The 14,657-nt window shown below is 43.3% G+C and overlaps 1 protein-coding gene across 3 annotated transcripts in view; it reads right to left on the bottom strand.

Moving 5' to 3' along the window:
• Positions 1-14,404, bottom strand: part of HIVEP2 (HIVEP zinc finger 2) — a 136,524-nt gene extending 122,120 nt beyond the window's left edge. The window contains exon 1 of one of the 3 annotated variants that reach the window (XM_079970925.1): positions 13,962-14,404. The gene's annotated coding sequence lies outside the window, so the exon portion shown is untranslated. Of the gene's footprint in view, positions 1-12,977; positions 13,142-13,961 lie in introns of those variants that run through there. The other 2 variants (XM_079970924.1, XM_079970926.1) reach the window with 2 other exon arrangements.
• Between the last annotated feature and the right edge of the window lie 253 nt (positions 14,405-14,657).

Below are 14,657 nucleotides of genomic sequence, written 5' to 3'. Positions count from 1 at the left end.
GCTGAAGCCTGCGGACCTGGTGACTCGGCGGGCACCTAAAGCGCCCCCCGACCCACGAAGAGCCTTTTTAAAGGCTGCGGAGAGGGTACGGGGAGCGGCGTGGTGCTGTGAGTGGACCGCTACTGCAGTGGAGCGAAGCCGCGAGCCATGGCCAGAGACCGCTGACTTTCTTCCCTGAAATTCGGACTTTAATTAATCCGTGAGTAGAATGGAATTTGGACTTTAAAATTTCTACCCTTGAATCCGGTACGATCGGGGGATGTGCTAAAGGGAAGTCCGCACCCCCCTGCTTACAGAAGATTTAAAGCAAGGATCGGAGAACTAAGGTGGAGAGTTTTTTCTTTTTGGTGTTTTTTAAAAGATAATATTTTCACGAATTTGACAGAAGAAGATTTGTGCTGGAGAGTAAGAGTGGAATTTTAGAAGCTTTTGTTTAACCCCCCCCCCCAGACCCGGGAGTGTCCTGTATGTGAGCTGGAGAAAAAGGAACAAGGAGTTTGACAGCTGTCAAAGGAGCTGTCAAACGGGCAGTGAAAGTTAAAAATCTTATTATTTAACACCTTTCTGGACTAAATTTGTTATATTTGAATTAAAGTGGTTGGGAATAAAGTAGTGAAATAACAAAGTAACGGACTGTTGGGAAAAGACTATTAAGTAACCAGAATCCCCCTAGGGGAAACATTGAAACACTACAATGGCTGCAGATGGAAAATTACAGGCAGAGATAGAAAGAATGTTTTTTCTCGTGGGAAAGTTGCAGGAGCAGACTACGGCTATGAGTAAACAACTTATAACCTTGAACTCTAAAATAAGTGACTCTGCTGAATGCACAATGGACTTGACCGGGAAAAAATCTGCAGCTGAATTAGAAGAGATAACTTTGGAACAGGAGGAGAGGGAACAAGGGCCAGTACAGATGGAGAGTACCAACCAGAAGCCTACATTGTCAGAACACAAAGAAGAAGACCTTTGGATTATAAATTTGCGAAAGATGCGAAAGAGGAGGGAGGAAGCCCCTGGAACACTTGGAATATTTGAATTTAAAAGAAACAAGAAATATGATTGGGGCTTCCTCTTTGAGTATGGATTAGCTGACCTTTCGCAGCAGCTGGTACCAAGTACTTTGGATGGAAGAAAATCTGATGAGACTGAGCTAGAACTCCTTCGAGACCCGAGGACCAACAAAGAGGGCTACCAACAAAATCGGCAGAGAGAGACTGACAGAGATTTAAAGGCCTCAGATGTGAGGAATCCAGGCTAAAAACTGTTTTTGTGGACATGGGGACATTGGGAAGGGACAGAAACCGGGGCGGGGGGGGGGAAGAATTTTTTTAAAAAATGTTTATGACCTTTGTGTTTGATTATTATGACCTATTTTTAAGATAAAAGGGAAATTCGTGGAAGGAATTCGAGTCGACCTTAGAAAAGGATTTAATATTTATAAGAAAACTGGATAAGTAAAATTTGGCCAAGTAATAAGAATTAAGTATTTCTTTAAAAATATATATATATAATAATAATATGTAAAGGATGAGAGATATGAACCTGCTGAGCTAATTTAATTGAATTAGGATGTATGAAGGGGGGGTGGGGGGAGGTCAAGAACTGGGGTTAGGAAAGTAAGGATATGAAACTTTATATGTGTTGTCTTTGTCTGTGTGTGTGTGTTTGTGTTTATAAAATGTGAAAACTCAATAAAAATTTTATAAAAATAAATAAATAATGGTTCTAGGGGTTGCTCGTGCGTAAGCCGGTGCTTATCTCCCCGGATGGGTGCAAACACCTGGCTGGGTTGCCAAAGTGAACCTTTTCTGTCCGGACAGCCACTCACCCGTGGCTGACTCAATCGCTGGCAGAATCCGTCAGTGGGCGTTTCTTAAACTTCTTCCAGCAAAGAAGCTCTTTGATGCCTAGTCTCCTCCTACTCTCTCTGCGTGAAAGCCTTCTGCGCAAGGAGGGTGTAGGCAACGGAGGACCCCTACTCTCCCCGCTGGTCCCAGGCAAGGAGTCATGGGACCGCCTCGCCGCTTCCCCCATCTGCCCCCCTTCTCCACTGGTGCTACGCTGATTCTTGTCCCCAGAAGATGGGCTGCTTCTCCCGATCTCTGGACGCTCTCTGGAATCCCTCTGGCTTTTGCTCTCTCCCTCCGGCACTGATGGCAGTTCCCTGACACCTAGTATTGTCCATGTAAGATTTGAATGGAGGATTTCCCAGTTCATGCAAACAAAACATTAAGACTGCAGTCCTAAACCAACTTACCTGGACATAAGGCCTACTGAATTCAATAGGACTTACTTCTGAGGAAAACAAGGTTAGGTTGATGCTATAAGCCCATAAATCTAGCTTTCAGAACTTTTCGTTCAGAACTTTTCTAACAAATTCTAACATAGATCTCAAATAATCTGGAATAGTGCTGGGAGCTGCTATGAAGCATATGCAACAGCTCCCATGTATAAAAAGAATTGCCAGTCTTTGGAAAAACCACTGATTATCATGGGTGTTCTGCTGCAATCACTATTTCATACTCACACTGGACAGCACAGCCTGCTTTTATGTAGATCTCATTCATCCTGTACCACTTAACACAGAAAAGCTCTCTCAAAAGCTCTCTCAATGGTACCCAAAGGACTACATTTACAAATAGCTGGCACATCTAATATTATTATACACTTCATTTATTGACAGTATACAGAAATAAAGCATAGATGCCACTCCATGCCAGAGAAAAGCACTGCTGAAAGGAAGGTGCTAATTAAGTGTTTGCTCTACATTAATGCATTGCAGCTGCTAACATCTGGCCTTCTCAAATGTTGATTATTATTATTTTTTTACAAAAATTCACTGCAAAAATATTGATTCCTACTATACTATCTAGAGAGAAAAGTTGTCTTTTTCCAGTGAGGAGCTGGGCCAGATTTCTTCCTTGTCATCCAAATAGAAACAGCTTAACACCTTTTAAAGTCTGTTGGACTGTTTCTACCTAGGTAGCAGAACTGCAATTAAAATTATCACCATATCACCAAGGTGCAAACATCAGCATCTGCAACACACACACACACCAACGACCTCATGAAGATACAGAGGACAGCCTATACTCTGTGAAAATATGGAATAAACATCTGTATTGACTCCCAGAGACATTTCCTTTTTATCACATCACAAGATGCTATGGTTATTTCTATTTCAGACCTGCCTTTCTTGTAAATTACAAATTGCTCTAAAGAAACATTTTTGAAGTACAACAGCAAGCCAAGTCTTACTAAATATAGTTTTGGGAAAGACACTTAGCTAAGTATGCATTATCAATTTGGTTTCCAAAAAACTCCAGTTACCAGAGGTTGATTTCCCAAGTCTTATGCAATCCCAAACCTATCTGCATCTGTGTAAGTAAATCTTTCTGTCTGCACCATCATCTAAAGTGGCCCTGATCAGGCAGACAATCTCTTGCAGCCTATGATCCTAATTTTGCTTACACTTACATTCCCAATAATTATTGGCCCAAATTGGGGTTGTTCCAGATATGCTCAGCAATTTGACTAACAGCCCAATCTATTTATGCATATTCAAAAATATATCCCATTCATTTCCAAGTAAATTCATATGGGACTTCATCCCAGAGCAGACCCTGACCAAACACAAACCGAAGGCTGCTAATAATAAAAGTTAGGTGTTGCGCAATCATGCAGGCTTCAGAGAGCTAGCTTACCTTAACTCTAGTCATTCATCTGCAGCAATGGAAAAATAATACTCCCTTGCTTTACATGAATGTTGTAATGGTAAATAAAGTAGAATATGCAGTCTTGAAGTGGGGAGGACTTTATTTTTTAAAAAATGTTGTGAGCTGGATAGATCCAAAGATGTGTTGCCTAAGCACAAAAGCACTTGCACTCACCCAAGGTGGTCCCCCAAATTTTGCTACTTGCACCCCACTGTACCCCATTTCAGGGGGTTCCTTGACACAGGAGGCTGTGGAAGGAAAGCAGCACAAAGAAAGCCCCAGTGAATTAGCAGATTTCTGCTTCCACTTCCCTAGATCCGACCCTGCATGTATGGGAAACAACTCCTACCCCCATTGCCATACACTCATCACTCATGTCCAGGAACCTGGTGTTTGCAAGGGTTACAGGTCTGGAGTGGAAAGAAACACAATGTTTTGTCAAGTGAACAGCAAGCTGTATAGAAACAAAGACCAGATTACAGAGGTCCAGATGAAAGGGGTTTCACTACATATAATTTCCAATATAGCAGTTTTAGGAGAAGACACTATTTAACCCTGTAAACACACATTCAAAAGGAATAAAAAAACATCTATTTGCAATCCTTCCTCCCAGACCATGACACTAAATGGCTTTTCCATATCATCAACCTGAAACATATGGGGACCTTCTGTGCTCCAAGACACACAGGCCATAAATAATCACAGTGTCTATTTATTCCTTCCTTTGGATTGCCAACCACAATCCACTTGGTTGACAAAGTGTCATGTGATCCAAATTGTCCTCCACTATTATAGCCTGTCTTGTGGACTTGAACTATTGACCAGGATCAAGTGACACACTGCAGATATATTAAAGCAAAACTGCACTGAAGTAAATGTAAACATAAACAGGCTTTAAACACACTTCATGAGGCACAGAGGCCTGGCTTAACATTCTTCAGCAAAACTGAACTAGTTTCTATATAGTACGAAACACAAAGTATCAATACAGAAGAAATGTAAAACATAATCATAATAGTAATAATTTGTATACTGCCTTCCATCCATAGATCTCAGGGAGGTTCACAACACAGAAATTCAAGATAAAAAAGCACAAAATACATAATAAAAACAGGAACAAAGGCAAACTCTAAAAAGAGCCACTGAATAAACATCAACCACAGCAAAAAATGCAAGCCATATAAGATTTTGAATCTTCACATTCTACTAAAAACAAACCTGGGATGGACTTGTTGTAAAGAAGTCTTTTTGCAGGGAAAAGAACTTGTCTCCAGATTCAATCTAGAAATAAGTACGGTAGTTGGAAGCATTGGCACTTTGCCATGTATGTAGGATCCCAATTCGAGTACCAATTTCAGAACAGGGTCAACAGCAAATGGCTTACTCCTAGTCCCTGGGGCAGAGACATAGCTATGGTGGGGTTAGCCACTTTTTTGGCCAAAGTAAAGCCACACAGGCGCCACTGGGACTCTCAGTGTGGGTGGGTGGGTGGGTGGGTGGGTGTGGGTGTACACAAATGCACATGGGTGTGTGTGTCAAACTGGGTCTTCAACCCAGGTGAAATAAAGCCTAGTTTCGCCCCTGCCCTGAGGGTGGGAAAAGAGTCCTGGTATCTGGGCCAGTTACAATCACCATGTGTTCATAATGATCAAGGCCTGTCTGCCAGACTCCATGCAATTCCTGTTTTGTGGCCACCATGCAGAAACTGCCACAAAACTGTTATGGAGGCAACTCCACACTGTACTCACAACATGCAAGAGCTACTGCTACAGCTGCAAGTCTCCATATAATTGCAGCAAGTAGCATGTCTCCACACATCAACAGCGCACAATAGTAGTCTCAGCTAAGGATAGAATGCAGGCTGTCTAGACAACATGAACAGGGAATTAATGTGTTGAGCCAATCTCATACATCATTACTGCCATGTGGAGCCACTGCCACACAGCAGCACTTCTAGGAGATCCCATGTGGCAGCCATATCCTAAGCACAGCCCCATATCTTTGTGGTCTCTGGTTCGTATAGACATTCAGGCAACATCCACTTTCTTAAATTCATAGCAGAGCTATACAAACTATTAAAGACAAGAGAGATAGAGAGAAACCCTAGCATATCTGCTCAGCCCTGCTTCAGTCCAAGGTCTTGGTTGTTGTCTACCAGGAGATTGATGCCTACATACCCTCAACCCTGCAAAGGTCTTCATTTCCCGTTGTATTTGTTACTTCCATCTGACTCAACTTTTCCTCTGTTTGCCTGGTAAGTTCAAAGTTGCCAGATATTCGGGGATGACTTGGTCATTACTTACCGGGGAGGGCAGACAGGAGCTGTTACACTTGTCTGGAACAATTACGTCCTTGGATATGAATGCTAGAATGGGTTTTCTATTTTAAAAAACAGCACCCACCCTACAAGATTAATGGGCCAGAACACATCAGTTGGGAGACTTTCCAATTTTACTGGGAAATAGCAAAGAAAAATGAAGGACTCATCACGACTTTGCAAGCAATTTCGTCATGTACCCACAGCAGTGACTAGAGGAGGAATGTACTCTAGGAGGGGAGCAGAGAAAATAAACACCATGAAGCATCTGCAACAGCACAACCTTAGTTCTGCACTGGGATGGGAAACGGTTCTAAAGCAAAGATGCCCACCACAGGAAATGGATGCAAAGGGTAACAAGAGAGCACCCATTGCTCAGACTTTAGGAGACCAGGAACAAAGGAAGGATACAAATGGTTTTTGTTCGCTCAAGTCAGCTAGATTAAATGCCTGTCAAGGGTCAGTGGCAAGAGAGCCCAGGTCTCAAACAAGGTATACAGTGGTACCTCGGGTTACATACGCTTCAGGTTACAGACTCCGCTAACCCTGAAATAGTACCTCAGGTTAAGAACTTTGCTTCAGGATGAGAACAGAAATTGTGCTCCGGCGGTGCGGTGGCAGAGGGAGGCCACATTAGCTAAAGTGGTGCTTCAGGTTAAGAACAGTTTCAGGTTAAGAACAGACCTCCAGAATGAATTAAGTACTTAACCCGAGGTACCACTGTACTACAATAGATCAATAGATGTTTGGCCAAGGAGGAAACTGTCACAATCCCTCCCCCCCCCAAAAAAAAACCCCAACTCAGTCAGATACTGAATGTATAGCGCCTGCATTAATTCATGCATAACCAACTAGTCAGTATGTGGACTCAGTTGAAAAGGCTATAGCATATTAGTGCAAACAACTTGTAGTCCTGGATGCTGATGTTCCTTCTTAACTCTTCCTGACATTATCAGCTCTCTGGCAGTGTGGTTTTTATAAGAAAGTAGAAAGTACAGGAAAAGATAGTTCTCAGACAACTCCCAGTGTCCCTGATCAATGGCCATGCATATGTAAACCGAGGTACCACTGTAGTAACAACATTGTGGAGAATGTGGCAAGATTTTTGAGTGACGCCATGAAATTATGTCACCATAGGTCCCAGGAGCCATTATCGTAACTCACGATGTCTGGACAGTTCTATCCTAAAGTATCTCCTACTATGTTTTGTTAACTGTGTTGTGTTCTGAGATCCATGTATATGATGCAGTTTTTCTATGCCAATGAAGGAGATTGATTAATTGATTGAACATCCGAAGGTATCACATTGGTTAGAGGAAGATTAATCAAGAATTGTGTTTGGTTTTCTCTATACGTATGCAAAGCCACGAATCAAGATTACTTACTATAAGACTTAGACTGTAATCCTAAACACACTTACTCTCAAGCTAGTTCCACTGATCTCAATGGTACTTACTTTAAAACAGACATACATACCACTGCATTAGAAGTGTACAGAATTTTAGAAGAGAAGGGCTAGTAAGTTATTGGGCAGAACAGTGTTATCCATAACATGGAAGTTAAACGTTCATGCTGTTCACAATTATGTATTATTTTGATTGGGCATACATGCTAAACCATGATTCATTGTGATGGGAATGAGCCACAGAATCCTCAAGCTTCCTCCTTCAGTACAACCACAAGGAGGGGATCAGAAGCTTTTGCTTCCTTTATGATTAAATATAGTTTAGTGTTACATCCAAATCCCATGGTGGTTAATCTTAACTATGGTTTATTGAACCAATTCAACTTCATATCCCATGGCTTGGAGTTTCCTTGTTGGAAACATTGTGATCAGCCACAATTTATTGTGTTACAAGCTGCAGCTGATCAAAACCACAAGTGAAGGCTTCTGAACTCCTTGTGGTCTCACCATAAGAGAAGATTGCAGAAGCCTAAGGGACTCACTGCTGCTGCACATTACTGTCACAATAAACCATGGTTGATCTTAAACTTGCTTCTTATTGTTTTAATTAGTGTTTTTATAGTTGTTTTTATAGTTGTTCTGATTTTGTGTGGAGTGCCCTACCTGGGTGGATGGAGCAGCCAAGTAATTTTCGTTGTCCCTGAGAGGGGGCAATGACAATAAAGATATTATTATTATTATTATTATTATTATTATTATTAACTTCATCGTACCATCCATATGTAGCATTTATGTCATATTTACATTCCTTGACCTCTCAAGTCAAATATTTCATCCCTGACCTCTTCTTTTACATAGAAAGCCTTTAACACAATGTTTTTGACAGCCATGAATTCAGTTTTAAGATATCATTAATATAGATTTTAATGCATTTGCACTATATCCAGATATGATTTTGAATCAAGTTATTTTTAAAGGACATATTATATAACTGGCTTTTAAATAATAAAATCCAAATTATACAAAATTTTGAATAAAAGCTGCATCTTTTATTTTAAAAAACATTAACTTGACATTTTCCCCACTAATGGGGAAACGGAAGCAAAATGGTACTTGCCTTTTTTACGGTTGCATAAATTACATTTTTCATTAATTCTCAATATAAATAAAATATATACATCTGGTCAAGTGCATAGTGTAGTGATAGCTTTTTTCCTTATATCAGAGGATATCTCCAAGGTTTTAAGGCCAAAGTTTATTTTGATTACTAGTCTGTCCCCACGTCCCCTGAACTGATTGAAAACTCTTAAAATTCAACTCCTCATAATACAGTGGTACCTCAGGTTAAGTACTTAATTCGTTCTGGAGGTCCGTACTTAACCTGAAACTGTTCTTAACCTGAAGGACCACTTTAGCTAATGGGGCCTCCTGCTGCTGCCGCGCCACCGGAGCACGATTTCTGTTCTCATCCTGAAGCAAAGTTCTTAATCTGAAGCACTATTTCTGGGTTAGCGGAGTCTTTAACCTGAAGCGTATGTAACCTGAAGCGTATGTAACCTGAGGTACCACTGTATTGTGGTGTGTGTTTTTTTTTCTTGATGGAAGGCCACATTAGTCTACCAGTAGATAATATAAGTAATGATCCAGTATAAGATATTGAGACAGACAGACGCACAATTACTCAGCAAAGTCAACATGCATGCATATGTTTCTGTGTTTTGTCCTCATGGTAACAAGGACTATAAACAGATCTCACACATGAGAAAATATACAGTAATCAAAATCCTTTTGGGCCATTTCTACATTGGTGCCACAGAGTTCGGATTACCGTAATTATATGGATATTAGGGAAGCATATATTCCAAATTTGCTTTCTTTGGCCAAGTTACATTTGGTCATTTACGCCAACTGAGGAAATTGGAACGTTTTGTGTCACAGTCTTTCATAAGTGAGATTTCCGGCCAGTGGTTTAGCTGCTAACATCCAATCAGTATTCACCTTATCCCATACTTGGCCACCCTGCCCCTTCAACTTAATCTATGGCCCCTTACATGCCCCCCCCAAAAAAATATCCTGAGTCTCTTAAGGTTTACAGAAGACATCCTACCCCAACTTTCACACTGCCCAGCTCTGTTCCTACTTCACAACTCTCAGCCTACTTGCTTCCCCCACATCCATGCTTCACTTGTTATAGACTGTCAACAGCATATTCAGCCCCACCTGGCCCTAGGCCGCACAAGGTCTACCTTAAATTAACCAGTGGTTTGCTTCTTCAACGTAGCCACACTGTTTTATCAACAGTCTACCAAAAACCTTTCCCGCCCAATGGAAGCAAGAGTGTGCAAAAATACATATATTAAACACACAGACGGAGCCAGTGTGATGTGGCTTTAGTGTGCAGCTTGGATGTGGGAAACCCAGATTTGAATCCCCATTTAGCACCAAAGTTGACAGGGCACCCTTATGCAGGCCACTGTATTTCAGCTTAAGCTATTTCACAGGGCTACTATGAAGCTCAAATGTAACAATAATATGCAGAGTCATATTTGCAAATGCCGCAATAACTCCTGTGTCTCATATATTTGGATACTTGTAAAGATACCATTCACAAGGCTGGCCTTACAAAATTTATGGCAGAACCTTTTAGATGTCTACAATGGTAGGACAGGAGGCAGCAGCTGTGCTAGCACAGTGGTCAGGTTCAAGCAGCATGGGATAATTTGTCCTCTCATGCCAGTATTAAAATATGTCAGTCCAAGGAATGGCTTGCAGAACAGTCTACACAGGCATGGACTGTGGGATCCTGAGAAGGTTTGAAGTATTTTTACTAGAATTTGGTTCTCAGTCGTGTGTGCACATGTATGCACATGCACATGTACACAAACTGTGTAGGAAAGCCAAGTAAGACAAAATTTAAAACTCTATCCTAGCAAAAACATTCTGTTGTACGATGCATATAATCCCTTATTTCCATGCCAAAACATTTTTGTTTCATCCAATTTGTCAAGATCAATTTGTGATCTTGTTTTTTGTCTTATGAACATTGTATCAATAAGGAAAAACCAAATCAACTCATGCTTTCTGGAATTAAAACACTATCTCTAACTACATTAAATTTCTGAACGTTAAGGATGGAATCTTATACCCATTTAGCAGGAATTACTTCTGAGTAGACCTGCACAGGTTTGCTCTGTAAATATCCCTGCCATCTTTCAGACCTTAACCACAATATTGTCACTGAAACCCTACCCCTATACAACTTCCTGTTTCTTAACTTTCATGCACAAATTCCTATCATCTCTAATAAAAGCACATCTAAAATTAAGAATAACAGAGGTCAAAAACCATATTGGAGGCAATGCTAGAGTCAGAGATTAGGAAATGGAAGTATTAAATAACCCTAAGTACTAAGCAAATATAACTTTTTTAATGAACATATAAATGTTTCCAATAATACATTTTTATTAATGAAAAACTGACAAAATACAGGAGCCCAAGCAAAATTTCAGAATGTTTATATGAGAAAAAAATTGAACTAAAAAAAATTGATTTTATGAACTGGTATCAAATGCCAACTGTGATCAGTGTTTTACCAATGACAGTGCCAAGATTCCCATGGATCTTTTGCCCACAGATATTCTTTGGACCAATAACTTTATTTAAATAGCACAATAAGGGTAACACTGTACCACATCCTGCAAACCTATGCATAGACATTAATTTATTTATCTTGAAAGTATGGATATAAATCATGTTTCCTCTTAGAAAGCTATAGAATATACTATACTAAACCAAAGCTCTACCATGCTAAAGCTCCTAAACTCATTAACTTGCAATTCCACTGAAACCACTGTCATATAGTAAGACCACATCATTCATTATTAACATTCATTATTAACATTTGTATAGCACACAATAGCTAATATTCTCTAAAACACATCTATTAATTCTGTAAAGGAAAAAAAACCAACTGATCACTTTCTGTCAATATAATATATATTCGCACATGTGCCAACTCAAACTCCAATAGCAATATTTCAATTTAATTCATATGTCTGATAATGAAGGCCTAATAATGAGTTCAGGAGAAAAAAAATCAGTCAGTAACTGCATCCCAACAAATAGAAGTGTGTGTGTACACATATACACACACAATGACGTAAGTGCTTCATGTATTTAATAAGTACAACATACACAATCTAAAAGGAAAAGCAACAAAATTATTGTGGCAAACAGCAAGTGTGGAGGGGGACCAGGGCCTTACTAATTCATAACAAATAAACAGATTCTTATATTAGGCCTCTGTTACTGGATAGGTAGGAAACATTTTTGCGTATTTTTCTTAAGAGCTACAATAAACATGGGTGGAGGGGAGCTGCCATCCTTTTTCACAGCACTCTGTATAGTGTATCACTGCATGGGGTATAATAATATTTATTGTAGCTCAGGGACATTGCAGGTTGAGAATCATGTTTAGGGACCCCTTTCGAAGCCTGAAAATGGCATACATGTTTCTCTGAAAAATAAACGTGGAGAATTGTCGTCCAGACTAAACCAGGGATTTCCCCTTGAAATGCCAGCTTCCCATCATTACAGAGGTAATAAATTCTAAAGGGAAACTGCCAGGGAAACCGGCTATATCCCTCCCTGCCTGCCTCCTTCAGTTCCCCCAAAGGACGCTCTCAGGCAAGTAGATGCTTAAAGGGGGGGGGGGGATAAGCACAAGCATGGATGTGCGCGTTACATAATCATACCCAAACATCCATATGCACACGCATTATATAAGAAATGCATTTCTCTGCAATCAAATAGGAGAAGGTGGAAGGGGAGGAGGACGGAGGTGGTGGTGGGCTAAAGCGCCTTCGTTCCAAACCCCTCAGGGGAGCCCATGTGCAGAAGAGGGCAGAGAGAGAGGGAGATCACATCTGCTTTCGCAGCAACAGCAACAGCAGCAGCAGCAGCAGCAGCAGGCAGAGCCCCTTGTTAACCCCCTTCCTGTGGCTTTTACACGTCATGGAACATTCCCGGAACGGGCCAACGTTCCACCCACTTCAGGGAACAGACATAAAGGCGCAACACACCAGATAGCCTTCTCCCTTTACCCCTGTCCGCCCTGCGCACATTCGTCGCAAACCGAACCCCCCCCCCCACGGCGCGCGCAGCAGCTCCGCGCGCGCTCCTCCTCTTCCCCCGCGCGCACAGCTGCTGCTGCCGCCGCCGCCACGAGCTGCTGCTGCTGCTGCTGCTTCCTCCTCCTCGGCCCCCCTCCAGGGGCTCCCACATGCCACCTCCGCCCCACGGCCGCAAGGCGAAGACGACGTCGAACCGAAGGCAATTCAGGCGGTGGCGGCGGCTACTGCCAAGTCACCCTGAGCCCTTGGAGGCGGTGACTGAAATTCCTTCCGACAGCAACCGTCCCCCCCCACACGGACACCGCGCGCCACCCTTCAAGGCCCCCTCGGCCCCCTTAGCGAAGCAAGCGCGCGCGCACACACGGAGGGGGGCTTGCCCTCCCCTTCACCTCGCCGCCAGCTACCTTGACATGGGCAGAGCGGTGCCTCAGCCCGGCAGCGGCAGCCGTGTCGCGTCGCCTCCTCTGGGGCTCTCTCGCTCGCTCGCTTGCTCGCTCTCTGCTCTTCCTCCGCCTCCTCATCTGCTCATTAGTAACCATGCACATACTTCTTCCCCACAGGAGGAGATTACGCAAGGCAGCCTGCGCCTCATCTGCATACACTTACATGCTGGGTATTCCCCACATTCCCTAGCAGTAAGGCCACTAGCGAAGACCTTCCCCTTTGCGCACAGAGAGCGAGAGAGAGAGAGAGAGAAAGAAGGGGGAAGCGACGGCGACTTGTGAGGGAGAGACGGAGGGTTTTCTGGAGGGGGGGAGGGAAGGGGATGGGAGGCGGTTCCTAGCGAAGGTTGCCAGATATGAACTTCTTATAAACACGAAGCAAAAGCCACCCTGGATAGACCCGAGCCTTTCCCGAGGACGTGGTGGTGACAGAGCCTAGGGCTGCCTCTGCCCTCAAGGCTTCCATTAGTCGCTCTATCGACTGCATCGGAAATGCTTGAGCATCCCAGCGCAGCAGCCAAAGGAGACCAGCACATATTCCTAGCTCCCCCGGCCCCTCCTTCCTCGGCACCATCTCCCCAAAGGAAACTGAGCAGTTCAGGGAAATGCGGGGGGGGGGATAAGTGATGCTACCCATCCGAACACACTAAGTCCCCCCTTTTCACCCCGCTGGCAAAACCTAGAGCTCTCACCCCTGTTGTTGTATATTATTTCAAAGTCTTCTTCCAGTACATGCACGCAAGCCAGCAAAAGCACTTGCTCTCCGACTACCAAAGGGGGTGGGGGTGGACAAAAACAACCAGCGACATGACACTGCCTCTCTCCCCCCTCCACAGTGACAGTAAAACCCCTGACCGTGGCGATCAAGACCACCTCAGAGGGTTGTCAGTTGCTTCGAGCCCCACAGGAAAAAGAAGGGGCTGAGTATTTGCAGCAGGAGCTCACCTGGGAGTCACCGAGAAGGAGGAAAGCCCTCTAACTGCCGCCCTTCTTGCTGCTGCTGCTGCTGCCGCTGGTGGTGTTGTTGTTGTTGTTGACGACCGGCCCGTGTGTGATTTCTTGTTGCTCTCTTGCTAAGCCCGTGTCTGCCTTTAAATGCCTTGCTGCATTGCTTTATATAGAGAGGCAGAAAGAGATATTCCGACAGCCAAAGGGCGTCTGATTCGTGTGTTTCTATTCAAACCGATCATTCATCTTGCTTGGCTCTTTTCCGCCTTCTCTTTTCCCTTTCTCTCTCCGCGTCAGCTCGACTTTATTACAAAAAAAACACACCTATACACGCGCGCATATATATATATGTATGTATAGATATATATACACACACACATACATCCACACGTATCAAGGGCAGGCCCGAGAAGCCGCAGTTGTAGTGTGTGTGTGTTGTGTGTGGTGTGGCGTGCGTGTCCCCCCCCCCTTTCTCCTCCCTTCTGGATGATAGGAGCCTCTGATCTGCAGACAGACTGGGTTATTCCTGGCACCACTTCCCAGAACAGAAGTTACAAGGGGAGAGCGAGCGAGCGAGGGGAGAGCTCAGCCAGTGATGTCATCGGATCCCCCAGCGCGTCCCGGGGAGGGAGGGAGGGAGGGAGGCGAGGAGGCTGAACCAGAAGGCCAGCAGTGCGAGAGAGCCGCCGCGGG

The sequence above is a fragment of the Podarcis cretensis genome (assembly GCF_951804945.1).
Source record: "Podarcis cretensis genome assembly, chromosome: 3".
NCBI classification, from domain to species: domain Eukaryota; kingdom Metazoa; phylum Chordata; class Lepidosauria; order Squamata; family Lacertidae; genus Podarcis; species Podarcis cretensis.
The sequence above is the reverse complement of the archived record's forward strand: the minus strand, read 5'-3'. Positions and strand labels throughout refer to the sequence as shown.